Source organism: Phyllobates terribilis, unplaced genomic scaffold (genome assembly GCF_046119375.1).
Source record: "Phyllobates terribilis strain yellow unplaced genomic scaffold, ASM4611937v1 Scaffold_5__5_contigs__length_657084704, whole genome shotgun sequence".
NCBI lineage: Eukaryota > Metazoa > Chordata > Amphibia > Anura > Dendrobatidae > Phyllobates > Phyllobates terribilis.
This window is the reverse complement of record NW_027362765.1, coordinates 8,643,648-8,649,647: the sequence shown is the minus strand read 5'-3', so window position 1 is coordinate 8,649,647 and position 6,000 is coordinate 8,643,648. Positions and strand designations below refer to the sequence as shown.

The 6,000-nt window shown below is 51.8% G+C and overlaps 1 protein-coding gene across 3 annotated transcripts in view; it reads left to right on the top strand.

Moving 5' to 3' along the window:
* The first annotated feature begins 753 nt into the window (after positions 1-753).
* Positions 754-6,000, top strand: part of LOC141271742 (uncharacterized) — a 41,372-nt gene continuing 36,125 nt past the window's right edge. Inside the window, exon 1 of one of the 3 annotated variants that reach the window (XM_073681837.1) lies at positions 754-849. The gene's annotated coding sequence lies outside the window, so the exon portion shown is untranslated. The remainder of the gene's footprint in view (positions 850-6,000) is intronic. The other 2 variants (XM_073681838.1, XM_073681840.1) reach the window with 2 other exon arrangements.

Genomic DNA, 6,000 nt, shown 5'->3' with positions numbered 1-6,000 from the left:
ATGCCCACCCAGAGCCCCCACAAACCCACAGCATGCCCCCAGAGCTCGCAGCATCCCCCACATAGCCACCACCAGCCCCCACAGAGCCCCCAAGCGTGCATCCCACCCAGAGCCACCACAAGCCCGCAGCATCACCCCAGAGCCCCCACAGGCCCCACAGAGGCCCCACAAACCCACAGCATGCCCCCCAGAGCCAGCAGCATCCCCCCCACAGCATCCCTCCCAGAGCCCACAGCATCCCCCCACAAACCCGCAGCATCCCCCCACAAACCCGCAGCATCCCCCCCAGAGCCCACAGCATGCCCCCCAGAGCCCACAGCATGCCCCCACAAACCTGCAGCATGCCCCCAGAGTCCACAGCATGCCCCCACAAACCCACAGCAAGCCCCCACTAACTAGCAGCATCCACCCCCCTGGTGCCCACATAATGCCCCCACAAACCCACAGCATCCCCCCAGAGCCCACAGCATGCCCCCACAAACCCGCAGCAACCCCCCCAGAGCCCACAGCATGCCCCCACTAACTCACAGCATCCCCCCCAGAGCCCACAGCAAGCCCCCACAAACCGGCAGCGTCCTCCCCAGAGCCCGCAGCATCCCCCACATAGCCACCACCAGCCACCAAGCGTGCATCCCACCCATAGACCCCACAAGCCCGCAGTACTGACCTCCTCCTGCAGCTTCACCAGCAGCTTCTCTCCCAGTCCCTCGGCATAAGGCTATGGCGTCCGCTGCTAAACTAGAACACACCCGTAATGCACAGTCAGGACACGCCCCCGGAAATGACGTCATACCCGGAAGGAGCCCATACATTCTAGCATTTACCGTGGTGGTGGCTCTGCAGGTGGAGGTATGTGGAGCTCCCCCATTACTGGGCACAGGGGGCATTAACCCCTTCAGCACGGAGACTCTTTTGGGGTCTTGTGTTGCCCCTTTATAAGAATCATAATGTTTTTGTTCTGTTTCCTGTAATAGATACATACGACCCAACTATGGAGACAGGAAGGGAGGAAACGTATTGTTCTCATAGTACAGGACCCCTTTACTGGCCCCACAGTGTAATGCCCCCATTATGCCCCTTATATTGTATGTATGATGCCCCCACACAGTGTAATGCCCCCATTATGCACCTTATGCAGGATGTATGATGCCCCCACACACAGTGTAATGCCCCCATTATGCCTCTTATGCAGGATGTATGATGCCCCCATTATGCCTCTTATGCAGGATGTATGATGCCCCCACACAGTGTAATGCCCCCATTATGCCCCTTATGCAGGATGTATGATGCCCCCACACACAGTGTAATGCCCCCATTATGCCTCTTATGCAGGATGTATGATGCCCCCATTATGCCTCTTATGCAGGATGTATGATGCCCCCACACAGTGTAATGCCCCCATTATGCCCCTTATGCAGGATGTATGATGCCCCCACACACAGTGTAATGCCCCCATTATGCCTCTTATGCAGGATGTATGATGCCCCCACACAGTGTAATGCCCCCATTATGCCCCTTATGCAGGATGTATGATGCCCCACACAGTGTAATGCACCCATTATGCCCCTTATGCAGTATGTATGATGCCCCACACAGTGTAATGCCCCCATTATACCCCTTATGCAGGATGTATGATTCCCCCACAGTGTAATGGCCCCATTATGCCCCTTATGCAGGATGTATGATGCCCCCACACAGTGTAATGCCCCCATTATGCCCCTTATGCAGGATGTATGATGCCCCACACAGTGTAATGCACCCATTATGCCCCTTATGCAGTATGTATGATGCCCCACACAGTGTAATGCCCCCATTATACCCCTTATGCAGGATGTATGATGCCCCCACACACAGTGTAATGCCCCCATTATGCCTCTTATGCAGGATGTATGATTCCCCCACAGTGTAATGCCCCCATTATGCCCCTTATGAAGGATGTATGATGCCCCCACACAGTGTAATGCCCCCATTATGCCCCTTATGCAGGATGTATGATGCCCCTACATAGTGTAATGCCCCCATTATGCCCCTTATGCAGTATGTATGATATCCCCACACAGTGTAATGCCCCCATTATGCCCCTTATGCAGTATGTATGATGCCCCCCCAGTGTAATGCCCCCATTATGCCCCTTATGCAGGATGTATGATGACCCCCACACAGTGTAATGCCCCCATTATGCCCCTTATGAAGGATGTATGATGCCCCCACACAGTGTAATGCCCCTTATGCAGTATGTATGATGCCCCCACACAGTGTAATGCCCCTTATGCAGTATGTATGATGACCCCCCGCACAGTGTAATGCCCCCATTATTCCCCTTATGCAGTATGATGCCCCACACAGTGTAATGCCCCCCTTATGCCCCTTATGCAGTATGTATGATGCCCCCACACAGTGTAATGCCCCCATTATGCCCCTTATGCAGTATGTATGATGCCCCCACACAGTGTATGCCCCTTATGCAGTACGTATGATGTCCCCAGACAGTGTAATTCCCCTATTATGCCCCTTATGCAGTATATATGATGACCCACACACAGTGTAATGCCCCTTATGCAGGATGTATGATGCCCCACACAGTGTAATGCCCCTTATGCAGTATGTATGATCCCCCCACACAATGTAATGCCCCCATTATGCCCCTTATGCAGGATGTATGATGCCCACACACAGTGTAATGCCCACATTATGTCCCTTATGCAGGATGTATGATGCCCCCACACAGTGTAATGCCCCCATTATGCCCCTTATGCAGTATGTATGATGCCCCCACACAGTGTAATGCCCCCATTATGCCCCTTATGCAGGGTGTATGATCCCCGCACACAGTGTAATGCCCCCTTTATGCAGTATGTATGATGCCCCCACACAGTGCAATGCCCCCATTATGCCCCTTATGCTGTATGTATGATCCCCCCACACTGTAATGCCCCCATTATGCCCCTTATGTAGTATGTATGATCCCCCATACAGTGTAATGCCCCCATTATGCCCTTTATGCAGTAGGTATGATGCTCCCACACAGTGTAATGCCCCCATTATGCCCCTTATGCAGTATGTATGATCCCCCCACACAGTGTAATGCCCCCATTACGCCCCTTATGCAGTATGTGTAATGCCCCCATTATGCCCCTTATGCAGTATGTATGATCCCCCCCACACTGTAATGCCCCCATTATGCCCCTTGTGTAGTATGTATGATCCCCCATACAGTGTAATGCCCCCATTATGCCCCTTATGCAGTATGTATGATGCCCCCACACAGTGTAATGCCCCCTTTACTCCCCTTATGCAGGATGTATGATGTCCCCACACAGTGTAATGCCCCCATTATGCCCCTTATGCAGTATGTATGATGCCCCTTATGCAGTAGGTATGATGTCCCCACAGTGTAATGCCCCATTATGCCCCTTATGCAGTACGTATGATGTCCCCACACAGTGTAATTCCCCCATTATGCCCCTTATGCAGGATGTATGATGACCCCACACTGTGTAATGCCCCCATTATGCCCCTTATGCAGAATGTATGATGCCCCCCACAGTGTAATGCCCCCATTATGCCCCTTATGCAGGATGTATGATGCCCCTACATAGTGTAATGCCCCCATTATGCCCCTTATGCAGTATGTATGATATCCCCACACAGTGTAATGCCCCCATTATGCCCCTTATGCAGTATGTATGATGCCCCCCCAGTGTAATGCCCCCATTATGCCCCTTATGCAGGATGTATGATGACCCCCACACAGTGTAATGCCCCCATTATGCCCCTTATGCAGGATGTATGATGCCCCACACAATGTAATGCCCCATTATGCCCCTTATGCAGTATGTATGATCCCCCCACACAATGTAATGCCCCCATTATGCCCCTTATGCAGGATGTATGATGCCCACACACAGTGTAATGCCCACATTATGTCCCTTATGCAGGATGTATGATGCCCCCACACAGTGTAATGCCCCCATTATGCCCCTTATGCAGTATGTATGATGCCCCCACACAGTGTAATGCCCCCATTATGCCCCTTATGCTGTATGTATGATCCCCCCCCCCACACTGTAATGCCCCCATTATGCCCCTTATGTAATATGTATGATCCCCCATACAGTGTAATGCCCCCATTATGCCCTTTATGCAGTATGTATGATGCTCCCACACAGTGTAATGCCCCCATTATGCCCCTTATGCAGTATGTATGATGCCCCCACACAGTGTAATGCCCCTTATGCAGGATGTATGATGCCCCACACAGTGTAATGCCCCCATTATTCCCCTTATGCAGGATGTATGATGCCCCCCACAGTGTAATGCCCCCATTATGCCCCTTATGCAGTACGTATGATGTCACCACACAGTGTAATGCCCCCATTATGCCCCTTATGCAGTAGGTATGATGTCCCCACACAGTGTAATGCCCCCATTATGCCCCTTATGCAGTAGGTATGATGTCCCCACACAGTGTAATGCCCCCATTATGCCCCTTATGCTGTACGTATGATGTCCCCACACAGTGTAATGCCCCCATTTTGCACTTTTTGCAATATGTTTGATGCCCCCCACACAGAGTAATGTTCCTACAGTACCACCTTCCCACCACACACAGTACAATGTTCCCATAGTATCGCCTGAGGTCCTGCAGTTGGAATAAGTCCTGAGGTTTTACAGTTGAAATAATCCCTCTGGAGTTGGTTTTCCCTTTGCCTGCTCCCCTACATGTATACCCTCGAGCATGTATACATGCATGTAGGGGAGCAGGCCTTACTAGATATAGAGGCTTTGTACAGTAATATACTGCATGAGGATGATATCAGAGGAGCATGAGATTTACCAATTATCCTTATGGTAGCATGAGACGGACTCTACAACCCACAGAAGTTGATCAGGTAGTGCAGCTCATCCAGGATGGCACATCAATGCGAGCTGTGGCAAGAAGGTTTGCTGTGTCTGTCAGCGTAGTGTCCAGAGGCTGGAGGCACTACAAGGAGACAAGCCAGTACACCAGGAGACATGGAGGGGGCCTTATGAGGACAAAAACCCAGCAGCAGGACCGTTACCTCCTCCTTTGTGCAAGGAGAAACAGGAGGAGCACTGCCAGAGCCCTGCAAAATGACCTTCAACAGGCCACAAATGTGCATGTGTCTGTACAAACGGTTAGAAACCGACTCCATGAGGGTGGTATGAGGGGCCGACGTCCGAAGATGGGGGTTGTGCTCACAGCCCAACACCGTGCAGGACGCTTGACATTTGCCACAGAACACCAGGATTGGCAAAGTCGCCACTGGCGCCCTGTGCTCTTCACAGATGAAAGCAGGTTCACACTGAGCACATGTGACAGACGAGTCTGGAGATGCCTTGGAGATATGTATATATATATATATATATATACACACACACACACACACACACCTCAAAAAAATAAAGGGATTCAGGTCTGGGGAATGGATGGGCCAGTCCATAGCTTCCATGCCTTCATCTTGCAGGAACTGCTGACACACTCCAGCCGCATGAGGTCTGGCATTGTCCTGCATTAGGAGGAACCCAGGGCCAACCTCACCAGCATATGGTCTCACAAGGGGTCTGAGGATCTCATCTCGGTACCTAATGGCAGTCAGGCTACCTCTGGCGAGCACATGAAGGGCTGTGCGGCCCTCCAAAGAAATGCCACCCCACACCATTACTGACCCGCTGCCAAACCGGTCATGCTGAAGGATGTTGCAGGCAGCAGATCGCTCTCCACAGCGTCTCCAGACTCTGTCACGTCTGTCACATGTGCTCAGTTTGAACCTGCTTTCATCTGTGAAGAGCACAGGGCGCCAGTGGTGAGTTTACCAATCCTGGTGTTCTGTGGCAAATGTCAAGCGTCCTGCACGGTGTTGGGCTGTGAGCACAACCCCCATCTTCGGACGTCGGCCCCTCATACCACCCTCATGGAGTCGGTTTCTAACCGTTTGTACAGACACATGCACATTTGTGGCCTGTTGAAGGTCATTT